This window comes from Pinus tabuliformis, chromosome 5_2, assembly GCF_031772625.1.
Source record: "Pinus tabuliformis cultivar Carrire ecotype Pingquan chromosome 5_2, CPIR1, whole genome shotgun sequence".
NCBI lineage: Eukaryota > Viridiplantae > Streptophyta > Pinopsida > Pinales > Pinaceae > Pinus > Pinus tabuliformis.
Window position 1 is genome coordinate 366225676 of NC_142306.1, and position 26872 is coordinate 366252547.

Genomic DNA, 26872 nt, shown 5'->3' on the forward strand with positions numbered 1-26872 from the left:
TTGGCATTCTATTTTTGTTGATGTGCACAAGTATGTTAGAGGTTGCCAAGCTTGTCAACTATTCACTGGGAAGCAGAAGTTAGCCTCTTTGCCTCTTCAGCCTGTGGTTATCGTGGCTCCCTTTCAACATTGGGGGCTAGATTTTATAGGGAAATTTAATGAAAATTCGAGTAATGGCTACTCATGGATTATAACTTGTTGACACCTAATCCTCAGCGGTTGGGTGTACCCGGAATGTGAACAGTCATCAAGTAGATGAACTGATCAGTCACATTCCTGTATATAAACAATAGTTACCTAATGAAATCAATCAATCAGTTTTCTTCTGCCAAGTCTGGAGTTACCCTGGCCTGACATGGTATCAGAGCACAGGTCCCAGGTTCTAAAAATAGTCGTAACTCCCTCTGTCCTGAGCACTGCCACTGCCTCTGTCCATAACTGCGCTCTGTCCATAACGCTTGTCTCAAACCTACTCCACCTACGATTTAGCATTATTCATTGCCAGACCTGCTCCATCTGTGATTTTCCATATAATACGCTGCTCAATTTTCCATATAATAAGTTGCGCTGCTGATGGTGTCAGCTGCCTGAAGCCGACTCCAAAACCGTTCTGTTGGGAGAATATTGTTGGTCCAGGCGCATCCTCAGTTTCTTTTCACGGTCAAATGCCATTTCTCATGTTCAATTATTTTCCAGTGAAGCAAGTGGATTGAGCATGCAAAGAGTTATAGGATTCGTTCCATTATCGTTAACATTCCCTGTTGGTGCTCAACGCATGCTTCTGTTAGCTCTGGCTCTCCATTCACTTTTTAACCTTCTGCTCTAGAATTCTCTCTATTTTTGGGTCTTAAGGGCCATTTTGCTGAAGGCTGACAGTAACTGTAATACGGTTTTGTTCAAGTGAGATTCCATTCTGAAATTATTGCATTGTTTAAAATATAAATTTTGATGTCCAAACGTATATTTTCTCTCGCTTCTGCGCTCGTGCAAAAGTTGGATCAGGGATCAATGACAATGGAGGATTGATTGGTCTGCGAAGATGCCTGAAAACTTCTTTTACCTCTGAATGACCGAAGCTGGGACTCCACTGCGTGGGAATGTGAAAAGATTGATGCGTTGTTTTTGCTGATGAACCGTGCTCCTCTTTGCTAAGATAATGTGATTTTGATGCGCTGTTTTTGCTGATGAACCGTGCTCCTCTTTGCTGATGAACCGTGCTCCTCTTTGCCAAGTCTCTTATGCTTTCTCAAATGGTGCTCTGTGTTGGTTTATTTGACTAGCGTCTCTGTGGCTTTGCCGTATTCATTGAGCTATCAGCATATCGAGGGGGGATTTTTTCCTTTCCGACATACGAGAGCCATTGTTTTCTGTTAATATTAACGTCATGCTGAGGCAGTTCACTTCTCTTGGCTAATCATTGAGGTATCGAGTTTAGCAGTAAAAAAAAATTCACTGTTGAATCCTGTATATATATATATATATGTGCGCTGTGGTTATATTAACCAGTATATATATATTATGGTCTTCATTTGAATGAGTTATAAACTGAGTTTGTAGATATGGAATATAGTGGATACAGTATCCTCGGAGGGATTTGAAGAAACAGTATATAAAAGTATTTGAAATCTGTTGCCTTTTTGAATACTACTTCACTGTATATCAGCAGAAGTTTTTTTATCAACAGAAGTTTTTTTATCAGCAGAGACATTTTTTTACAGAATGCATTCAATCATTTCTATGGTAGGAATAGTTCTCACTGGCAAGGAGAACTATCCTGAATGGTCCCGGATGGTAAAACACACCCTCATCTACAATGAGTTGTGGAAGGGAGTGTGTGTCGGAGAAGGAGACAATGACCCAGTACAGCCTACATCAGACAAAGAGCTCGTCATTTGGGAAAACAAGAACAGCAAAGCCTATGCATTAATCGCAGCATCTGTAAATGAAGAAGTAAGTCGCCATATTTCATCATATTCAACTGCCTTTGAAGCTTTACAAAAGCTGAAAGAACTTTATGACTCACATTCTGCACTTGAAGTTGTTCAGCTCATGATTAAACTCTTCACTCTTGAACTAAAAAATAATGATCCTCTTGCTCTTGCATCTGAAGTAAAATCCATAATGCATGATATCAAATCCACTAAGGTTGAGCTGGATATCCCTCTTATTGCTTTTCTCAAGGCACTCTATCCTACTTACTCCAATTATCTTGAGTCTTTACAAGCAAATGGAAATCTTAAAGATATAACCTTTGACTCTCTTGTGAAAAAGTTTGCTGAAAGAGAGAAAGCCTTTGGAAAGAAGACAGTCCCTGAATCTTCTGAAGAGACTGTCTGCCTTGCTCATAAAGAAAAGCATCCTGCTCATGATTCTACAAGAGGAAGAGGTGGACGAAGAGGAAGAGGAAGATACTTCAGAGGCAGGGGGGGCAGACACTCTCAAGCAGAAAAAGCAGATCTGCATTGCATTCGCTGCAAACGAAATGGATCACATGATGCTTCTACATGCAAGCTACCATGGGACAAAATTGAGCAGAAAAGAAACCAGTAGAAAGGTAAAACTGATGATACAGACAAAGGTAAAGCACCTGAATCCGCTCACTATATTGAGGCACAATGTAACATTGGAGTAAATGAAGATTTGTTTAATGCTTCACTTGATTCTTCGAAAAATGATTGGTTGCTTAATTCAGGAGCAACCTGTCATATGACTCATAGGAAAGATTTTTTTGAAGATTTCACTGACAATGTTGATGGAGCAGTATACTTTGCAGATCAGTCAAAAATCAAGCCATCAGGGCTTGGCACAATCAGGCTTAAACTGCCTGGTCTTCCAGACTTTCTTCTGGATCATGTTCTATATCTCCCACAGCTCAAGAGAAACTTGCTGTCCTTGGTCCACATCCGCCAACAAGGTCACTCCATTCATATATTTGATGGCAAGCTTGAGGTAAGAAAAGCTTCTGACCACTCACTTGTCATGAGGGGAATAGAAGAAGAAAGGCTTCTCAAACTGCAAGGAACCTCTGCTCATGCACAACATTTCTCATATATTTCTCATCATGAAGAAGGTACACTTAAACTAGATTTGGACATTTAAACTATGACAGTCTCCGCTTATTGAAGAAAAATGGTGTTGCTGGTTTGCCTACAATTCCTAGAAAACATAAGCAATGTGATGCTTGCATTCTAGGAAAGCATAGCAAACAGTGTTTTCATGATTCACATTCAAGAGCACATAGGAAGCTTGAACTCATTCATTCAGATTTATGTGGTCCAATGCCTGTTCCTTCTGCAAATGGAAATAAATATATCATGACATTTATTGATGATTACACTAGAATGTGTTGGGTTTATTTATTGAAGAACAAATCTGATGCTTTTCAAACATTCAAGAATTTTCATAAATGGATTGAAAATGATGCACAATCTCATATTGGGTCTATACGCACTGATAATGGAAAAGAATATACATCAAATGAATTTGAACACTATCTTCGCCAACATGGGATCAAACATCAAACAACTGTGCCTTATAATCCCCAACAGAATGGTGTAGCAGAAAGAATGAATAGAACAATCTTGAATATGGTACGATCCATGCTTTTCTTCAAAAATGTAAAGATAATGTTTTGGGCTGATGCTGTTCTATGTGCTGCATATATAAAGAATAGATGTCCATCTAGTGCTATAAGAAACAAGACTCCTTATGAATTGTGGTATGGACATGTTCCTTCGGTAAAACATCTCAAGATCTTTGGTTCCACCTGTTATGCTTTAATACCAAAGGTACATAGAAACAAACTTGGTGCTAGAAGTCGTAAGTGTATCTTCCTGGGGTATTCAAACACATCTAAAGCATACCGCCTCTATGATGAAGTAAATAAAAAGTTTGTTTTATCTAGAGATGTCATTTTTCTCGAATCATCCAAATCTGACAATGTTGTTGAGCGGCAACTTGATCGCTTGGATAGATTCGCAAAAACAAAATCATTTCAAGAATTTGATAATCAGATTCCACATCTTGAAGGGGGGATTCCTATACTAGAACAACATGTGGAATCTTCTTCTGAAGAACAATCTCCCCTGCATGAAACTCCAACAACGGATGATGCTTTAAGTGATGTAATTGATAGAATTGGGAGACTCAATCTTGATTCAGTCCCAACTCAATCAACAGAGCAGCCTGGACCATCTCAGAAAGGTCCCCCAAAGTGGCTGACAAAGACACTTGAAAGTGTTCATCCTGATGAAATTGGAAAAACAGGAACCAGAAATTCAAACCGACAAAATGGAGGTGATGTAGATGACTCTAATTCACCTGTTGATATGGATGTTACTTATGATTGTGAATTGAACTTGTCTACAGATTTTGAACCAACTTCCTTCAAAAAAGCTGCTTCTCATGATGAATGGAAAGAAGCGATGAAAAAGGAGTATGATGCCCTCATAAAGAATGGCACTTGGAAGCTGGTTGATCCTCCATTTGGAACCAAACCAATTGGCTGCAAGTGGGTCTACAAGAACAAATACAAAGTTGATGGCTCACTTGACAAGCACAAAGCTAGGCTTGTGGCAAAAGGCTTTGCACAGAAGGAAGGGGTCGATTATGAGGAAACTTTTGCCCCCACAGCAAAATGGGCCACCATCAGGACACTCTTTGCACTAGCTGCTCAGAACGATTGGAAAGTCCATCAAATGGATGTAAAAACTGCATTCTTGAATGGAGATCTAAAAGAGAATGTTTTTATGTCCCAGCCTTAAGGATTTGCTGTGAAAGGACATGAACATAAAGTATGCAAACTTGTGAAGCCCTTGTATGGCCTCGAACAAGCACCACGAGCCTGGTATGAAAAACTAACAGAGCATCTTCTGAAACTCAACTTCAATCATTTTGATCTTGATGATGCAACTTTATTTGTCAAGAAAGTTGGCAAAACAGTTGTATATCTTGTGGTATATGTAGATGATCTTTTAATGACAGGGAACAATGAAAGCTATATTGCATCCATAAAGAAAGAATTAGGAAAAAGTTTTGAAATGACTGATTTGGGCTATGTTCATTATTATCTTGGCATTGAAGTAACCCAACATCCAAAATCCATATTTCTTTCTCAAAAGAAATACATTGGAGATTTGTTAAACAGATTTGGCATGACAGAGTGCAATCCTCTTTCTACTCCAATGGAACAAAACTTAAAGCTCACATCTATTGAAGGAAAGGAATTTGAGGATGCAACAAAGTATATACTATAGACAGCTTATAGGAAGTCTCATCTACCTCACTACTACCAGACCAGACATTTCATTTGCTGTTGGAATCCTCTCCAGGTTTATGCAAAAGCCTTGTGAGGGACATTGGTCTGCTGCAAAAAGAGTTCTAAGGTACTTGAAGGGAACTCAAGACCTTGGAATCAAGTATACACAGGTGGACGACTTCAGCTTGATTGGTTACTCTGATTCAGACTTCGATGGAGACAAAGAAACTGGAGTATCTACTTCAGGATATGCTATGAGTCTTGGATCAGGAGCTGTCTCTTGGAGATCACACAAACAATCAGTTCCAGCAGATTCCACAACAGAAGCAGAATACGTGGCAGCAGCTGAAGCAACGAAAGAAATTGTGTGGCTCAGGAAAATTCTTGAAGATTTGCAGGTAAAACAAGTACAATCAACTCCACTCATGATTGACAACACCTCTGCAATAAAGTTGGCCAAGAACCCAAAGTTCCATGATCGTACTAAGCACATCAATACTAAATATCATCTGATCCGACATCATGTTGAGGCCAAAACAATCCATCTCCGTCATTGTTCCACAAATGAGCAAATTGCAGACATCTTCACCAAAGCGCTTGGAAGAGAAAAGCTTGAAAGATTCAGAACGATGCTTGGACTCACCAACATCCCTTCAGATTAAGGGGGGGAATTGTTGACACCTAATCCTCAGCGGTTGGGTGTACCCGGAATGTGAACAGTCATCAAGTAGATGAACTGATCAGTCACATTCCTGTATATAAACAATAGTTACCTAATGAAATCAATCAATCAGTTTTCTTCTGCCAAGTCTGGAGTTACCCTGGCCTGACATAACTGCCACTAATTATTTTACTAAATGGGTAGAGGTCATCCCTACAAAACACACCACTGACAAAGCAGTGATAGATTTTCTTGAAGATAAGATTATCACTCATTTTGGTGTCCGTGCCAAGATTACTACCAACAATGCCAAGGCTTTTAGCTCTGTTGAATTCTCATCGTTTTGCTTTAAGTATGGCATTGTTTTATCCCATTCATCAAACTACTATCCTCAGGGTAATGGCTTAACAAAGTCTAGTAATAAGAATTTGATAACCATAATCAAGAAGATAGTAGGGGATAACAAATGGGCATGGGATAGTAAAATTAAATATGCTTTGTGGGCTGATAGGATTACAAAGAAGAGTTCTACTGGAAAGAGTCCCTTTGAGTTAGTTTATGGCTTGGATGTTACCCTTCCTGTGCATTTGAGGCTACCAACTTACCAATTGCTACAAAGTTTTACATCTGATAAAGATGTTGTGCAATGTAGGATTGACCAAATTGTAGAATTGGATGAAACCAGAAGAAGAGCCTTTGAGAATTGTTGTAAAAAACAATCTAAGGTAAAAAGAAATTTTGACAAATCATCAAGGAATAGAATGTTTTCTAACAATGATATGGTTTTGCTATGGGATTGCAGGAACGAAAGCCAAGAAATCATGGTAAGTTTGACAATTTGTGGCTTGGACCATACATTATCAGGGAAACAACTAGATAGAATTCCTACCATTTGAGCACTTTGGATGGAGAACCACTCGAGTTACCTGTGAATGGCTAACTGCTCAAATTGTTCTACAAAGAAAATAATTGATGCCATGGGGCATCTTTTTATATCATATTTCTAACCTTATCTCATGTCATTCTTGTTTAATTAGCTTTATTTCATGAATAAATTGTCATTTATGCTCTTAGAATAAATTTCCATTTCTTCGTTTCTGTACTTTATTACATTTGATGATATTTTGAATGGATATTGTTGATATGTGTCTTGTCGGTTGATGCAGATTCCAGGCTCTTGCACACTATCGCTTTGTATCTAGCATGCATCCCCATATGGATCAAATGTTGACCACTGGAGTGGCACCTGATGATTATATGAAGACTCCATGCCCAAGGATGATCTAGATGACACTTGTACCATAAAATATCATCAGTGAACAAAGTTTTTTAACTCCACTTCTATCTTCTCATCATCTTTCTAGTACCCAGATTCCACACCCTGTGGGGAATTGTAATAAGTGATACTAGTAATGATGAGTTTTTGAGTCTGTAACAGGCCTAGAATGTTGGGACTCAATCAACAAACCAGTACACCTTTAAGTGTTTTTTTTATCTGGTTAATTATCCCTTTTTTTTAGAGGCGGATAATTTTCTAAGTTTTTTCACTCACGTTTTACCCCAAAGCTGGGGTGACGATTTGAAGGTTGAACCCCTAACACATCTTAGTGTCTAGAGTCGATGTATATTACCATACTAGATCACACAAAAAAAAATGTGGAATTTGGCTAGGTCTAAGTAGGACTTTTTAATAATTAAAAATTTCCCGCAAAACGAGATTTTTTAATTATTTTCTATGTAATGGTGTAAATAAGTGGCCTTAAGAAATGTCTGGGGCGTGTGACTACTCGAAATTCATCCTTAGAGACCCAGCATTATCCTAGGACCCACTTTGACAGTCAAAAAACGACTTATAGTACCTCAAAAGCTGATTTTCCTATTGACAATGGCAAAAAAATGAAAAAAAAAAATCAATCAAAGTCAAAAAAAGTCAACCAAATGACATGGTAGTTCCAAATGAAATTCAAAGATGAAGTGGTAATTATGTGGGGCCCACCACATGAAACACAACTCAAAGTCAAAGCAAGTCAAAGGGTGGTCAAAAAGCAGTCAAAAACATCACGTTGAAGTTCATGCGGTACAACAAAATGTTTGAGGTTCCAAAGTTGATTTAATTTAAACATGGAAGATAATAAAGTGACTTGGCATATAAGACAAAAGAAATCAATATAAAAATATTTGAGTGGGGGACAAGCTGAGTGACATGGCAGCCACCTAGACAAGTCAAAGTTGCACTCAATCAAAGGAAGTCGAATTGCCTACCGTATCTTTTCCTCTCCACAGATCTAGTAATTAAATTTCAGTGGGGGACATGACTGCCACATAGGACAAATCTTGTCCCCCCACTTAAATTTATGTTGATTAATGTAAGAAGCCAGTTTATAAGGAATGTACGCAGGCAGTTAAAGGAAGGACCACGCTGGCAGATTTTAACCAATACGCAGACCTGTGTATAATAGTTCGATGGCAGTGGATTGACACGTGATCATAGGTGTCATACATGCAATTTTTGGTGAGAGATCAGTGGGAGTTGCCTCCACATAACCGGTCTTCCTCATACACAATGAAGCCAGCCCATACGCACAGTTAACAGCAGTCAATACGCAGCAACTAAGGACAGCATTGGAATTTGGTTTGCAAGGTGTCATTCCCTTGGATTTTTATTGAGGATTCGATGGGGTAGTTGCCTCCTCTTACCCATTCAAATGCCACACTTGGCAGATTTGGCAATAGAGCTACTACAGTGAACTCATACGCTGCCATCTATAGAAGAATACATAGGCCAGCAAAGGAACTTGTGAATCTTTGGGATATCAATCAACTACAACAGTCATCTTGCCACTTGGAGAGTTTGATGTCATTGGGATTGGCTCCAATACCACTTGTCATTTCATCTTTCATTGGGATTGGCTCCCATAGTTATATTTAAATGAGCTTTTGGCTCTCATATTGTATCATGTAATAAGCTATTGGGCTTGAGGAAACTCTGTCATTTTGTACTTGCATACTTTCTTAATACAATCAAGACATTGGAACTATCTAGTTGGTGTTCTCTTGGCGTTATGAGGTGATGTCCTTTCATACCACTACTATTGTGTTTAATTTCTTTCGCATGTTGAATTAATATTAGTTTATGCTTGTCATCTTGCTTGAATTGATGTGTGCAAGCTATCTTGCACATATCATTGGTTTAGACTCTAGAGTAGTATTCTAGGGAAAAGCTTGCCAATTCATTTTAGGAGGAATGCTTGGTTTATCTTAATCATTATATTGCTCTAATCTTGTGCAAACTAATACATGTTCAAGTGTGTAGGAAAAAAAATTTGTATTGTGTGCAGGTATCCATCTGAAAGTGTGAGAAGTCTCAATTAGATCAACTCACTCCTAGAGTCACAGTGATCCAAGACTCAGCCATTTTTTCGCTCCAAGTTTTCCATCCAACGAAGAGCAAAAGGGAGTTTTCTTAGTCTATAGCTACTTGATCATCCATTTAAAATTCAAAATACTTCTTTGGTTCCAGTTCTTTCAAAGTTATATCTCCTATTCAAGAGTCATTTCTAAAGCTAGGCAAGTATAGGGGTTCACTCCCATTACTTGAGCTAGTATTTTGTAAATTAAATTCTAAGTTTAGTTTTGCTTTCTTTTTCTTAATTTCACAGTGACAATTGGTATTTTTTTGTGTTTTGCAGCCCATAGGCTCGAGCATTGGGCAACAAAGAGCTTGAGGAGAAGCTTTGGAAAACTACTCACTCGTGTGTATGTAGGACCCCCTCACGCTATCCAAAGACTGATTTCTAGGGAGGCCATAGGCACTTGGAAGAGAGTTGCAAACTCATCGAGGCCGTGAGCATTTTGAGCCTTGTGAATCTCTTTTGGAGAGGTTTTTCCATCTTCAAGTTTGTTGTTATTAATTTTTTTTGGGGAGAGAGTCTAGCTTTGTGTCTCATCTTTGTAAAGATCTCTCTCGTATTGTGGGCTGCCCTCTTAGAAGCAGTTTTACCCGCTTTGAGCACCAATAAAAAACAAAAAAAATTGTTGGAGTGAGCTTGGGATTTTTCCCATGGCAATTCCTTTCCTCATTTAGAAGAGGGATTGTTGTGGGTGGCATAATCTTGCTTTTAGTTTTTCTTAGCTTTCTAGCTTTTAATTTCATATTGTGCATGCTTAAAATCAACACATTTCACTCCACATACAAATTTTACTAATCTTGTATTTAAAATCCCACATGCATACGCTCTCAAGTTTTGCAAACTATTTCTCTTTGAAGCATTTGCATGAAGTATAAGTTTAATTTGGGGAATTAACACAATTTGCACTTCATTTAGGCATTTTAGTATAGGAAAGCCCCAAGCCTCATTAAAACTTACCTCCAACTTAAGTTGATTGAATAGACTTTTAGGGATTCTCTAGGCATTATCTCTATTGACTCTTCATTGTGAGATCCAAATATTTGGGCGAGGATGAAGTCTGAGGACTAGAGTTCAATTGTAACTTTGTCTTAACACTGATCAAATAAAATGAACCAAGAACAACATTCCATCACATTTGCTTCGGTTTAAAGTCTCACATGCAAATCTTATTTCAAGAGGCACTTTGGATGCAAGCATTGTAATCTCTTATTTTTGCTACAAATTTAATTTTCTTGTACTTGGAAATTGACTCATCGTTTGGTTTAATTGCATATTGTCATGAATGGTTAATTTCAATTTCAAGTACTATTATTTTGGGTTGCAAACTTAATTGCATGTTGTCATCTTGGGCTAACATTTGAGTTCTTTTTGTATCCTTTTAAGCAAGATAGTTTTCATGCTTTGATTTGTAGACTTATTCATCTTGAAAGCATTTATAATATCTTGTGCTAACAATTTATTGTTACACGTTTCAGGGTTATTTTGGTTTTCCATTTGAAAGTATTTCATTTCATTTTAAGCAAAATACAATTTCATTTTTTAAAGAGCAAATACTTGGAAGGCACTAGTTGTTTATGTATTTCATGCTTATCTTATGATGGTTATTGCTCATAGCAGTTTTTGCTTATAAATCTTAAAGAGATAATCTATTTAACTCTAATAATTCTCCTAGAAACTCACATCATTTTTAACTTAACTTTTCATTAGGGACCATGCCCCCTTAGCTAACCTAGGAAATAGCTCAAACGGAGAGAGTCGTGATTAGTTTGACAACCCCTTCTCTGAGTTCTCTGCCACCAACCACACCTTGTGGGGTTGAAGGTTTTTCTCACTAATTTGTAGGTAGGTGTAGGCAGCAGAGTCAACAGGTTCAACTGAAGCTAAAGAGCAGCTACGAATTCTTTAACTTGATATCAGAAAAAAAAAAACATTTAAATTATCCACAGCGAGAATCAGAGTGTATCTTTCAACAAATTATGTTCATCAACTTTCTGTAAAATAATTCAGATTTAAGAACACATAAGTATGGAAACAAAGAAATAAACACATAGACAATGAGAGAAGCACTTCACCAAATAGTCCAACACATGAATCCTATGAAAAATGTCATTTTTATTACTGATCAACCCATCAAATGAAAATAATACAATAGCTTATGGTTTAGCCTGTGGTTGTTTGTATTTTATGTAATTTTGCCCTTTGAACATTTTGAATAGGACAATAGCGTTCTGGAATGCAAAAATCAACCCTTCGTACTTCAAAAAGAGAAGTATTTATAAGTTATTTACAAAATATCCTGTCAAAACTGACTAGGATGTATTTTAGGAATTCCTAAACAGAATCTATCTAACTGTTACAATAATTTAGGAAAATTGAAACTGCTTGAATTGGTGGCACTAGATTTGTGGAACTGCTGAATATCTGGCCCTTCGAATTCTGTTGTGTTGTTGATGCTGAGTTGTACAACCAAGTCATCTGCTTACTCCAGTAACTCGCACAATTGATCCCAACGTTGTTCATTGGGGATAGATGTCTTGAGTAACTTCCTATAGACCTCGTCCACTTCAGTATATTTAGCAAAAGTTGGTTTGGAAATGAAGATGTGCTTGATTTCATACTGGATTTCTAAATCATATGTCAATGCTTCTAAAAATGCTTTCCCTATTATGTTGCCTTTCACTCCTGCAAACTTAGAACCATCTTTAGCAATGGTCATTAATTTTTGGCTGTAATCTGACCATGTGCTGAGCTTGTCATTTATCACTAATAAACTGGGAAGTCCCTTTTTGTAGAGGACTTCCAATTTGCTAAAGAACCTCTATACACCTATGTCCAGAACTTGACATTTTTCTTCCAACTGCCTGATCAAATTCCTTTTGGTCAGCACCTTTTTTACCTCCAGTATGGTCTCAGTCCTGTCCTCAATCTCTAGTTCTTCTAGCTCCTGCTTGTTTTTGGAATTGAGGAACTTAATGAGCTATGTAGCTTCACTGGGTTTATCACCCAACTGCTCTCTGATTTCTTGAATGGCTTCATTAGATTTCTCAATTAATTCCTTCTGCTCAAATATGATCTGTATAGATGGCCAAATTTCTATCATGGCTTCATCTATCATTTTCCAAATGTTCTCTTTAACCTGGGCTAGGGTATTACCCATGGTAGTTTCCTTTTCTATCTGTTGCACTCTCTGGGTAAGCCTCTATGATTTTTGCAGCTCTGTTAGGAGAGAATTCTCGTATCCGGCGTTCTGCTCCTATAGGATCTTTACATCCTCTCGCAACTTTTTTATCTCTTCTCCTTGTATCGACATATTTTCCATTGATTGGGCCAGTTTAATTGAATCATTTGTAGTTGAAGTTGTGGGCGCTATAGAGGAGGATGCTCCTGTTGTAGGAATGTCTGTTTGAAGTAGTGACGCAATAGACACTGCATTAAGAGGAATCATAACAAGTTCAGAATTATGTTCTTTCTCTTTGATCAGTTTATCCATTTCTGCCTCCATTTTCTTAATCTGGGCACTCTGTTCCACCAGTAACTTCAACATTTCCTCTTTCTTTATCTCTGTTTCTCCTAATTCCTTTGCCTGAGGATCCTCAGTAGCTAATAGTTTTAATTACTTCCTTAGGGGTGCTATATCAGCATTCTTCTTCTTAATAATCTCTTCCATGGCCTTTGAATTAGTTGGATCAAAGCTTGCTTTAATCAACATCTCCTCTAAATGTTTAATTCTACTGTCTTTGGCTAGAGAGGAAAGTTTCCCCAATTTGAGTTGTGATTGAACATTGTTCAAAGATCGCTGCAACTTGGAAGCAGTAATAGCAGTCTGTGTGAAACTGAATACACCATCTCTCCTATTTGCCTGTGCATTTCCATCTGGTCCAAAGGATGACATCTTTTTCCTCAAACTCAAATGAAGTATGCTTGAAATTTGTTGTTGATTTAGGTTGAGGTACTTGGTACTACAAGAAAGACATATGCATTCTTCCTTTCTCTGTATCATAGGTTGAAATGAGCCTGTGTTGAATTGAGCAAGACTGTTTCCTGAATTGAGTGTAAATATTGTCATGGAGGGCTTCATTCCTCTGTTTGATTTCCTTGTACCTTTGAAATATGTCCAGCTACCTCTGTTCTGTAAATGACTCTGGTGTATGAGGTGTTGTTGGATTCTCTTTAGTGGTTGAGGATGATGGAGAAGCAGTTATGCTGCTACCAAACTTTAAAATATGAAGACCAGAGTGTACAATAGTACCTTGTGTTTCCTCCACTGGTGGGAAATCTACCTTAGAGCTTGTTTTTGTTTTCTTGGAATAAATCTTGAATTCCTTGGCTGAGACTTCTGTAACAGAAGGTGAGTCCTCTTCTCTCAGTCTTTTCTCAGTTTTCTCTCTAGGGGTAGGAGTCTCTGAAGCGGTTATGGACAGCACCTGCTCCTCGACCTCCTGCAATGTGTTCTCTACCCAATCTTGTTGATTCATATATTTCTCAATCTCTGGTCTTTGGGTATGTACATAAGGGGTTGTCTTCTGTTCCAACCTCAACTTAGAAATTACCCCAAAGGGGTCATAAGACCATGTGAAGCTAAGGGGAAAATTCATCTATTTTAGAAGGAGGTTTGCTTCCTCTCCTGCTGCTCTGCTATTATAGATAAATGGCCATATCTGTGTTTTGATTCTGAACTGGGACTTCTTCTTGGCTACCACAAAGTGAATGTTATCTGATTGGATTATTTGCCTGATGTATTCTAAGGCAAATATCGTCATAAGAAGATATTTTGGCAGCTTATAGGGTAGCAGCTTGGAGCCATAAACCCTGATCTCTATATAGTTTTGGTATAAATATCAATCTCTTGTCTTCACCTGCTCACTGAGATGCAACACCTTTTGAATGTCCTCACTGATCCTGGGAATTTGTTGGCCACTCAGCAAACAAGTTGTTGGATATATGAACTGATCTATAAAATCTTTGAACCTGTACTCCTGTGAATGTTTTCTAATAATTGAGGTCCAAAATATTATGGACTGAGGCTCTCCCTGTTGATTTAGTTTCTGAACTGCAAAAGGAAACCTGTATGTCTGGAAGCAAATAAACATATGCGTGAGAATAGAAGAGTATCTGAACATTCCTTCAGTTGAAACAGGAGGAATCGTTCATGTATTACATCTGCAAGAAAGTGACCATAGTAAAAAATGGTTGAAAGTCCTTCTGTGGAAAGGGTGGATAGAAAGCCTAAAATAGGCTCATCTACCCATTCATCTGAGAAATACCCAAGTATGCAAGACAAGACAAAGATGATTTGTCTGGTTCTTGGGGGAAAATAGAAGAGGGATAAGGGAGGTTTTTCTTGGGCAATTGAGAATCCTCTGGCAGGAAGACTTCAAAAATTCTGGCTCTCTAGGGAAAAGTGAGTTTTTGGTAAATCTCTTTGAGAGCATCAATTGAGAAGGGAGTCAGGGATTCACTGTGGGATCTGCAACATCTGGTTTATATTCTCAGGGGTAATGGTGAAAAGGATTTCACCATTAGGGGATATGATGGCTCTTTTGCTTGAGAGATAGGAGGCCTGGCATTTGAGGAGAAACTCTGGGAAATAATAGGATTGAGGGAAAATGAATAGGGGTAGTCTAGATTGCCAAAGCCCAATTTCATCTGATTGGTCTAGATAGGTGTCTCGAAACCAACAGTGTAATTCAAAGAGGTTGAATTCACACTATGTTTCGACAATTTTGTAGTCTTTGTCAACTAAGGGAATGTGGTCTAAATCCACAGAGGGAAAAAGCATTGGGTTTACCATAGTGGCATCAGTTTTGGTTTTGGGGGCCATTGTGATAACAAGGTAGAATTGCAGAGGATGACAATGCTCGTTGCATGGGAAAAGAATTCACAGGTAATTACTCTGTCAGCAATGGATGATAGACAAGGAAAACAGAGATCGGATTGATACCACTGTGAGAGTATGAGGGTGAGGAAAGAAAGTGATCGAGGCGAGTACAGGGATTTATAAGTTCACAATGGAGCGGGACCGTTGGCTGAAACAGTTGTTTAGGGGAGCATTTACTCTGCATCAGGAGGAAGTGGCAACGAAAAGGTGTAACGGTCGGTCGACGTGGCGATGAGTGATAAGCAGAAAAAGGCACAGGAAAGTTGGCGGGAATGGGCGCAGACTAAGTGGTTTTCGGAGGGGGGTATGAGCGGTAAGTGGTAAGTGATGGGGGATGCGAAATGGTGTGAGAGGGAGACGTAGTGGTGGGGCCCGGCGGGAAAACAGCTTTTTCAGACTCCCTCCCCCCCCCCCGCCAATATAGGGAAACATGGCAGGGGGGCTGAAAGGGCCTGGGAGACGTCCGATGAAAAGGGGATCGTGATCGGGAGTGGGGAGATGTGCGTGGTTTAAGCACCAACGATAAACTGTCCCATCGCGCATATATTTTTACAATAAGGTCCAGACTTTGGACAAATAATATCAATTGTTAACATTTTTCATAATAAGTTCAATTTTCCCCTAAACTAACTCAACTAAAAGCGATTAGGGTGCCTTTAGGAGTGCAAACCCTTATTTATTTTGCAATTTAAAGGACTAAACACCTATTCAAAAACTAATCTAACAATTGCATTAATCCAGATTACACTGTTGGATTAATTTATTCACCTAATCTACCTAATCTAATCTTAGCCAAGATTACACTGTTTGGCTAACTTATTCATTCTAATCTAATTGACATAAATTGAAAATTGCTTGAACATGATTAAACAGTATGTTTCAAACAAGAAAAAGGATTGTGGCATATTGAACAAGTTGCACACAATTTCATGAATTTATTCTTCAAAAATTATTGTACTATCAGTGGCACTTCACCTGGCATCACTTTCACATTTTATTTTTTCTTTGGGGTTCTCTTATCATTTTTTTTTATATATACCCTCTTTTCATTTTTTATTTTTATTTATAGATCTTTTTTTGGAAATCATTTGCAATATGCAATATTATTTACAATTGAAAATACTGAAAGAAAACATTCAATCATTATTTGATCCTATGAATTATAGGAACCTAACAGTGTGTTCAGTCGACAACTTAGGCGTGTAACAACAACATGAATGGGGCAGCGATCGCTGCAAATCGGCGGATTCGTGCACAACGACGACAATCCCATGTTGATTTTTGTAGCATCAGATGTGCTCTAGCCACGAAACTCTGTGGAGAGGCTAGAATACAAGTATTCTCCAAAACCCAGAAATCGTTTGGGAAAATTCCACCTAGAGATGGTTTAATTAAAACAATTAATCATTGTTAATGTATTCCTAAGTCTAAACTTAGGAAATGTGATTAATTAAAGGGTATTAATTAAATCTGGTGTGAATCTTCTAGATAAAGACAAGGATCAACTCCCAGTTAATCTTAGCTTTTGATTATGTTTTAATCCTGGTTGTTGGTGCTCCAAAGAGAGATTATAAGGAGGAGCCTGATGGGCACTTGGAAAAAACATCAAGATATTGAGATCTAGAGAACGAATTCTCAAGAGTAGCAGGGTTGAGTTGTCGGAGAGAGATCGAGTGATCTTTTTGCAGTGAGGGGCAGGGATGGTAGACTGGAGGGGATTTTTCCAGTCCCGGTGAGTGCAAGGTAGAGAAGGCATCGAGATGTCTAGAGAGGCAACGCAGTGCCACGCAGAGGCAACACAGTGCTTTAGAGGGAGTCCGCAATTTTGCTAAGGACCAATCGAGATCCAGTGCCAGAAGCCGGGGTGTGAGTACGGAGGGCCAGAGGGTCGAGTTTCCAGTCGACAGAAGGTCAAAAGGAGGAGGTGACATAGTCCCTTGAGCTGTGACGTAGTGACTGCGTGAGCCTATGCAGAGACTACATAGAGATAGCATAGGGCAGCTCATCTAGAGCCCAAATTAGTGTTAGGTCTCCAGTGACAGTGTGAGATATTTTCTCACTACCTCTTTGCCAGTTTATTCTCTGTATCGGATAGCCAGTTTGGGCATCCAATGATTTGTACTCAGAAAACTATTGCTTAATAATAAAACCCTCAATTGTTGCACCGGTTTTCCTATATTGGGTTTTTCCGGGGACATTTGTCCAAAAATAACGATGTACGTGTGTGTGTTTATTTCTTTCCTGTGCAGTATTTTGTTTCCACGATATTTTATGTTGTGAAGGTTGCAGTAGATTTTATTTCGATGTTTACTGTGTAACACTGTAAATAACTTGATTCATAAATTAACAAGTAGGAGAAATTTAATCAGTTGTTGCAGTAGAGATTCGGGGTCACTGAATTTTCACATCCCAGACACAGTGGTTGGTCATTATCAGTCAGTTGACTGGCCAACGGTAGTGTGTCAAAGTGGCCGCTAAAATTCACTATGCCTTTTTCGATTTTTTTTTACTTTTAATTTTTTTCCTATATATATTCTAAAAATTTTCCTAGTAATGTTTTTTTATTATTATATTATTATTTTCTTTGTTTCTTTCCTTATATATATATTTTAAACTCTCTTTTTCCTTTTTTTTAAATATATATACTCCTCTTTTTCTTTTTGTATTTCGACAACCTTTTTTTTTGTTAATGGCCAAGGGCCATAATTTTTTTTTAAATGGCCAAAGGCCTAATGGGTAAATGGAGAATCTCCAAAACTGTATAGCGAAACACTTGAATCACGACAACAACAAAGTTGATAGGTTGATGGCCAAAGGGCCGGATCAGATTGGCTTTGTGCAACGATTGAGCAGCGAGAGGATCGAACAGCGTTGATACCATTGTTACGAACAAAGTTTGTACTCTGCAACAATCTTCAAAACACGGTGTAAACAAAGACATCCATTGAGGATACAATATATATGTATAAAATATATGAATAAGAATGTGATTATTAGATTAATACTAAGGGTCCCGCATATATAGCTAGGTAGGTACCCTTTCACGAATGGTCATGTCCATAGAGACATGCCTCTTCAACACTAATTATTAGTTAAGTAATCATTATTCATTATTATTTTTATTTATATTATTTGTATTATTTATATATATATTTTATTCATAACACTGGCATGTACTTTAACAAGCAGATTTGGAAATAATAGTTGATTCTGGCATTGAATATCAACTCCCTGCAGGCATATGCACAATCATAATTTGAATCTCTATGCACAGCAGCTCAGCACGTCCATAAGACCAGGGAGTCAGCCTCTATTTAACCTCAATGCAACCCAAAAATATGTTCTCCAAGGATTGATGACAAATGTAGCAAGAGAGACTCTAATCTCTGGTTCGAATCAACTAGATAGCCCCTTTAACTTGGCCCTTTTCTTGTTATGTCTTCTCCTCAAAACTGTACAGTGAAATTGCGGCTCACTTTCAGTCACAAATACCATCTTCTAGGGAATAGACTCGACCAGGAAAGAGAGAACAGCCACTCCCTTTATTCTGACAAGCAATTCGGCTTTGGCATGGTTGGAACTTCGACCCCTTGGACGCAGACTTCAACCCAGCAAAAGAAAGATGTAACTTGCACTCTAAGGAAAGGAAACTCGAGCTACTAAACTCCAGAACTCGACCCTGCTTCCCACCATTGTTCTCAGTTTATATCTCAGAGGATTTGACCCACAAAACAAGAGAGAAATTCGTCCTTCTCCAACTGTGGTAGTGGCTTCGGATTTGGCTTGAATCTTCTACCTGAAAGATGATAAATGAAGAACAATAAATCAGAGATTCAACTGATAACACCTCTTCTAACTCAAATCTCTTATGGATCTTTTTCTCTTTTGAATTCCGACAGTGAAATCTGAGTGATTTCACTCCTTGAACCAATTAGAGTGTCTAGTTTCAACACTGAAACCAGCTATGGCGGCTAGGGTTTCCAAACCCTAAGATTCTCCTTCAAAAATCTCTCCAAGAGCTCTTTTCTCGAAAACTCAAATGCACAAATGAGGAGTCTCCTCATGCTTTCTCTTTTAATAACTTGTGGCCACTTTTGTTGCCATTTTACCCTTTTAACTTTTATAAAGTCACTTTATAATATTTTCACTTTATAAAATTAAAGTGACTTTTCACTTGCCTAGGAAATGTCCCATTTTCACCCCTTAGATTTTTATAATGTTTCCTTAGGCAAATTAAGTCCCCTTATTAAATTTTTCCCCGCTTTAGCCTACGAAAACCACATTAGGATAGCGGACTCCATCATAAGCTTCCTAAGTGGTCAAGGACATTACAATCCTCCCCGCCCAAGATTGCTTGTCCTCAAGCAATTTCAACTCAAGATGTTTGAGCACCTGCTCACCTTCCTAGGTGGCGTCTTCCATAGGTAAATCCTTCCACTTTACCAGGTACTCCTTTATTGTTCTACTCCACAACTTCCTCTCCCTTGTTTCTAGGATCTTTTCTAGGACCAAGATCAATTCCCCTTCCTCTTCTAATGGTGAGAGTTCTGTGGAAGTGACAACATGTTGTCCTAGGGCCTTTTTCAGGCACGAGACATGAAAGACGTTATGAATCTTACATCCTTCAAGAAGCTCAAGTTCATAGGCCACTTCTCCTACTCGTCTCAAAATTCTGAATAGCCCATAGAACTTGGGTTTTCGCTTTTCTGCCCCTTTTTGTTTTGAGTGATGATTGTCTATGGGGCTGAAGACGGAGGTACACCATATCTCCTACTTCAAAGTTGCACTCCACTTTGTGTCTGTCTACATATAATTTATGTTGATTCTGAGCCATGTGTAAATTATCCTTGAGAACCTTTAAAATTTCTTGGCTCTTCTAAATCCATTCCTTGGCCAAAGGTGCTCAACTATCCCCAAATATCCTATCTACAAATGTTGGGGCATCATACCCATATAATGCTTTGAAGGGAGTCATGTCGATGGACATGTGGAAAGTGGTATTGTAGCAATGCTCTCCCAAATGCAACCACTTTACCCATGCCTTTTGTTGGTCGATTACATAATTTCGGAGATAGCCTTCCAACCATTTGTTGACTATCTCTATCTACCCATCAGTCTATGGGTGGTAGTTGGTACTCGATGTTAGCTCAATCCCCATAAGTCTGAAAAGCTTCTGCCAAAAGCCGCCCATGAACCTACTATCTCTATCACTGACAATGGTCTTCGACAACCCATGTAATCTGAAGACCTCCTTGAAAAATAGCTCAGCCACCTGTGATGTTGAATATTTTGACGATATGGCGAAGAAATGAGAAAATTTTGTGAGTCAACCTACCACCACTTATATACAATCTTTTCCCTACGCCAAAGGTAATCCAGTGATAAAGTCCACGAAAACGCTCTACCACTTCTGCTCTGGGATAGGGAGTGGCTGCAATAAACCTATCGTATGAGTGTGCTCTGCCTTGTTCTGTTGGCAAGTGTTACACTCCCTCACGAACCTCAACACATCCATCTTGAGGCCTTTCCAAGTGAACCTCTCCCTAATCTTCCTGTAGGTCTTTACATACCCTGGATGCCCTACTAAGGGTGAGCTGTGAGTTGCCTGCATAATTCTCTCCTTGAGTTATGATTCTGGTACCAAATAGATCTAATTTTTATAGTAAATGATATCATTCACAAACTGGTACCTATCATCGTGAATCAACCCCCCCAAAATTTCACAGGCAAATTTATTCTTTGAATACTCCACAAACAACAATGACTTCTAATCATCTATCACCTCTATGAGTGAGAAGGTGGGTGGCATCCACTGTTGAAGAATCTAACTAGTGTCGGTCTTCATAATTGTACTTGAGTCGTGATGTAATATATTTGTCAAAAGGAAAAGAAAATTATTATAATATATATATATATATATATATTATGAGCATGGATTTCATGCTTCTAGGTCAAGCCTCCATTATAGGCTTTTAGGTTTGTGTCAAAAGTCAAAATCATAGACCCTTCTTGGGCTTTGCATGTCAAGAAATAAAATTATTTTTATTGTAATTGAGTCATTATTTCCTCCACCATCAAGTCGGCCTTCCCTCATATCAAGTCGACTTCAAAAAGGACAGCTTCGAACCACTATATATATCAAGCATTCGACCTACCTTGGGAGATTAGAAGCATGAATTCGCTCTGCAATTAAAGTGCCAAGAAAGGGGTGCAAAGTCTAAGGAGATAAGTGAAAAGGACAAGCGAAGAAATGAGAAACAAGTCTAAGCTAAAAGACAGAAGTCTATGCCTCAAATGTGAAGGACCATGACTAAGTTGCAGGGGCCAAAGGTTCAAAATATATCTCAGAAATTGCAGGGCCGAAGTAGAAAGCCAAGCTTCAGGATTGCAGAAAAGAGAAGATATTTTGTTGAAGAACTAATGTTGACTATTTATCACCATGGGAGGCTGACTTGATGGATGGAAGGGAGTCTATATCTTGGTCTAAGGTCAAGGTTGTCTCATTTGATTTGAATTTACTAGTGGAAGAGTTTGATTGGGTTTTCCCCTTCTTAGGGGTTTTGCCCTGGCTAAGCACCTACATTTTGTGTTTTGTGTTGTGATCTTTATTGTTTGGCATTTGTCTTGATGATAAGAACCTAATAAATTGAAAGTAAGAATTTAATAAACATCACAAGAAAGTGTCAAATGAAGAGAAATGAAATTAAGAATTATCCTATCTAAGCTGCCCTAGATTTCTCAACATCCTCAAAAGTGCATCAGCTACTATATTGTTTTTTCCTTTGAGGTACTCTATCTCGAAGTCGTAGCCCTGCAATTTACTGATCCACTTTTGTTGCCTCTCATTCAATTCTTTTTGTTCCATGAGGAACCTCAGGTTGTAATGGTTTGTCTTCACCTTGAACTTGTTCACCACCAGATATTGCCTGAATTTGGCTAATGCATGCATGATGGCCAACATCTCTTTGTCATAGATCGAATAGTGTCGTTCATAATCTCTGAGTTTGCGGCTCTCGAACACTATGGGGTGATGCTTTTGCATAAGGACTACTCCTATTCCCATACCTGAATCGTCTCCAATACAAATGGCTAGGTGAAATCTGGTAGTGCAAGCAAAGTGCATGTACTCATCACCTCCTTCATCCTCTCAAATGTTTCTTGTGCTTTCTCTGACCAACTGAAGGCTCCCTTCTTAGTAAGTTCAGTAAGAGGAGCTGCTAAAGGTGAGAACCCCTTAACAAGCTTCCTATAATAAGTGCAGAAACCAAGGAAGCTCTTTAGTTCTGTAACAATCTTTGGGATGGGCCACTCAATGATTGCTCGGATTTTCTCTTGATGTACTTGAACCCCATCATGTCCAATCATATGCCCTAGGTAGAGAATCTCTGTCATCACAGATTCACACTTGGACTCCTTCGCATGTAACTCATTTTCCTCCAATACTCCCAACACCTCGTCCAAGTGCCTCAAGTGGTCTTCCCACGTCTTGTTGTAGACCAATATGTCATTCAAGAAGACCAACTGGTACTTTCGCAACAGTTTATTGAACACATGGTTCATACGACTCAAAAGTCCCGGGAGCATTAGTTAGCCCAAATTGCATAACCAAAAACTCGTAGTGCCCATAGTTGCACCTGAAAGTTGTCTTCGGGGTGTCTTGCTCCCGAACCTGAATCTAATGATAGCCAGAATGAAGATCAATCTTCAAAAAATATTTGGCCCCTTTCAATTCATCCATCAGCTCATCTATCTGAGGAATAGGATACTGATTTTTTATTGTCCTCTTATCAAGAGCCCGGTAGTCTATGAACATCCACAAGGAGTTGTCCTTCGTCTTAGCCATCACTACCTAAGAAGCGAACAGACTAGAGCTAGGTCAAATATGGCCCAACCTCAACAGCTCCCCTATGGCTTTCTCTATCTCGTCTTTGTAGACCTTGGAATGTCGGTAAGGATTGGTTACCACTGCATGCACACCCTCCTCCAATTATACAACATGCTCAAAACCCTTGTCTAGTGGTCTATCTAAAGGAAGGTCAGCAACAACCTTTTCGTGTTTACGAAGCAATACCTGAATGTCATCTAAGTGTCGTTGTGGCTGCTCTAGCTACCTGTTATCTGTAATAAGGCACTCTACTACCCACTCAACATCGCCTTGCCTCAACATTGCTTCCATGTGGTTAGATGATGTTAGCCTTGGTGGGTATTGAATCTTGATGCATGGCACTCAAAACTACCCTTCTACCATCTACTAGGTCTTTGAATTCCATCTCCATATTTCATTGGTTTGTAGTATACTTCTCAATGTGATAAAGCCACTAACATCCTAACACCACATTGGTGTCTAGCACATCTACCAAAAAGAAGTCCTCAGTCACTGTATAGTTCCCCATGGTTAGTTGTAGTTTGGGGGTGTATCTATTGCAATCCATCTGATGTTTCCCAAGTATGACGATCGTAAAACCATCAAACTCCTCAGTAGGGATCCCCCTTCGGTCCACCATATCCACATCTATGAAATAGTGGGAAGCCCCACTATCAATCAACACTGTCACCTTGTGCCCTGCTAGAACCCCTTTGACTCTGAAAGTGTGATATCTAGGTAATCCTGACATAAAGGTAATGGAAGGAGCTTTGCCCCCTCCATGTGAGAACTCGCCTCCAACTGTCTGCTACATCTGCCCCTATACCTATCCCTGCATTGGCTCCTCATCGCCATCATCATTGTCACTCTCCGAGTACACCTCAATACAATGAGCCTTGACCACCTTGTCCTTGCCAGAACACTTGTGCCCTGGTGCCCATGGCTCCTGATAGCAAAAATAGAGTTTCTTCTTTCTTAGCTCCTTCCAAGTCTCCTCATCCATCTTCAGTTTCCCGGTCCACTCCTTTTGAAAGGGCTTGACTTCTTTACCTTTTTGAGGGAAAGAAGGTTTAGGAGTGAATTTATTTTTAGAGGTGGCATCCTGCAAGTCCCTAGTCTTGTTAATTGTCACACGAAGAGTGGTGGGTTCAAAACCTTTGACCCATCCACGTAGAGGTTTTTCCAACCCCTCTACAAATAGCATCACCAACCTAGCCTCCGAGATATTTGTGACCATGACAATCAACCTTTAAAACTCTCAAATATAAGCCTTCAGACTACCTGTCTGCTTGAGTTGTGCCAACTCTCTAAAATGAAGCTCCGGATCCTTCCTGTCAAATCGCTCAATGAGTCTCTAAGTGAACTTGGTGTATGAGGTGATGTTGTTGTGACCCATAGTCACCAACCCATGGTACCACCACTCATGGGCCTCACCATCCAAGTGTAATGTGGCTAGTTTAATAGCCTCCTCCTCTGTCATATGATGCAACTGGAAATAGGTATCCAGCTTCTGAACCCATGATCGAGTTGAGCATTTGGATGACCCATCAAAGCAGGGGATGGTCACCTTCCCCAATGTCTTTTGCAGTTCCTAATTTTGCCTCGAAACCCTCTGAAATGTTTTAAGTTTACTTTTTAGCTGAAGGTGGCAGAAATCAGTGAAGCTCATGGCAGACTCGAACTCTCATCCCAAAACTCTATACTCCTCCAAATAATCTGCATAAGGAATCCTTTGACTAGTCTGCTTTGTTTGATCATCTGTTGTCTCACATAAAAACTAAGGTATATAGGGTCTAGGTGTTTTACTAAATGTGTGTCAATGGCTCTGTGTAGCAGCATGTGATTAGCTACCCTTTCCACTATTGGATCCTTCTCCATTCATAGGTTCCTTTTTGGTGGAAGTCCCTCTGCTTGTCATCCCTTTCATTGGGTCTACTGTCCCTTTTTGGCCTTTAGCCAAATCATTTATTGCCTTGAGCAAATTGTTGAAGGCATGCTCCTCTATATCACCCATATTTGGCTCTTCTATCTCAGGTGTTTCTTCAACTTTTTTCCCTTTATCTGGAGTTTCTTCACTCTCACTATCTGGGATATCTTCCTTTGTAAGAGGAGTGGGCTATCTGTAGGTACGTTTCCTTCCATAAGTTATCCCTATAAAAGGACTTTCCTCAGTCATGTTGTTGAGAAATCAACATGGCAGCTAATTTTTGTGATTTCACTTAACTTGATAGTTGCTTGTGATGTTCTTTTATTTCTTTGATTATATTCTTCTTCTGCTTGTTATCATTATGTTCTTTATCATCAAACAACTACCAAAAACATGAAGATCATCAAAGACAAATGGACACAAGATGTAGGCTACAAGCTAGGGCCAAAACCTCTCCTAGAGAGGAAAAGCCAAAAGAATATCTTCTCTTCTTATAGACAATTCAAATGAGAATTTCAAGACCCAAGACCCAAGACTAAACCCTCCTCCAAGCACCAAGTCATCCTTCCAACAAATGTTCCTTCAACCAAGCCCAAGTCAACAATATCAACAAGAGTCAAACTTCTTCAAAATAGCTCCAATCAAGTCCTCGGCCCTACAACTCAGATCTGCAACTCGACTTGTAATATTTCATACCTCTAGCAACACATAAACCCTGGATTTCCTCGCACATGTGAGCTAGGATGATCAAAATTTTATCTTGTTCTTCTTCCCTAGGGTTTGCACTTTGTTTCATTGACTTGCTCCTTGATTTCTTGTCTTTCGCTCTTTCTTCTTCTTCAAATCGAACATATGTGTACGTATGTCCAAATGAGGTTGAAGTCCTTCTACTTATATGCTTCTGGTGGGGTCGCATTATGCTTCACTAGGCCGACTTCTCCTGGATAGGCCGACTTGGTCTTGGAGGGTTACTTTGACTATTTAGACACAAAAATACATTTTCTTTCTTGCAACAAGTTGCCCAACAGGGTCTTACAAATATGACAATGACTTCTTTGACTCATGACATTAATTCTTTTGACTTAACAAACCCTAGAAACATGAAGAACATGCTTGACCTAGAAAGACCACTTGACTTGAGCATGAAACCCATGCTTATAAAAATCATAATAATAATATTTTCTTTCTTCTTTTTCTTTTACATCAAATATACAATACCAAGAGTACATGAATCATTATGGAGACCGAACCTAGTTACATATTTCAACACTCCCTCTTAACTAGGGAGGTATTCATAATTGCTTAACCAGTACAAGGAAGACCTCAATTTGAAATGTTCCAAGAAGAGTACAACAGCATATACAATGCTAGATACCATCAAGGCCAAAAATTGCCAAGGTATCAATCCAGGTGTCATCAAGGCTACCTGCCAAGACACCAACTCAATAGGGACTAAGGTGTCATCAAGGCAACTTGCCACTATAGGTACCATCAGGCTACAACCCTAGTATCAATCCAACTGGATATAGATACCATCTAGGCCTCCATGCCAAGACACCAACCCTCACAGGGATCTAGGTATCATCAAGGTCAAGATATCAACACTAAAACGAAGCTCCATATCATCAAGACCAAGATACCCTCCCACATAGGGATCTAGACATCATCAAGGCCAAACTATAACTGAGATCTCAATACCAACCAGGCCAAGATGTCCTCCCAAGTACCATCATACGGGCACGCAGCCTAAGGTACTCATCTCTCCCTCTCAAAGATATCCATTAATCCAAGCATGCTTATCAAATATTCAAAACTTCTCAAGGAGAGATCAACACATCAGCTACTTGTTCATCCATCAGAACATACTATAGCTCC

At 39.1% G+C, this 26872-nt stretch overlaps 1 protein-coding gene across 3 annotated transcripts in view; it reads right to left on the bottom strand.

The window, feature by feature from the left end:
- LOC149158979 (DNA mismatch repair protein) overlaps positions 1-26872 on the bottom strand; it is a 241557-nt gene that overhangs the window by 158327 nt on the left and 56358 nt on the right. The gene's annotated exons all lie outside the window — the stretch shown is intronic.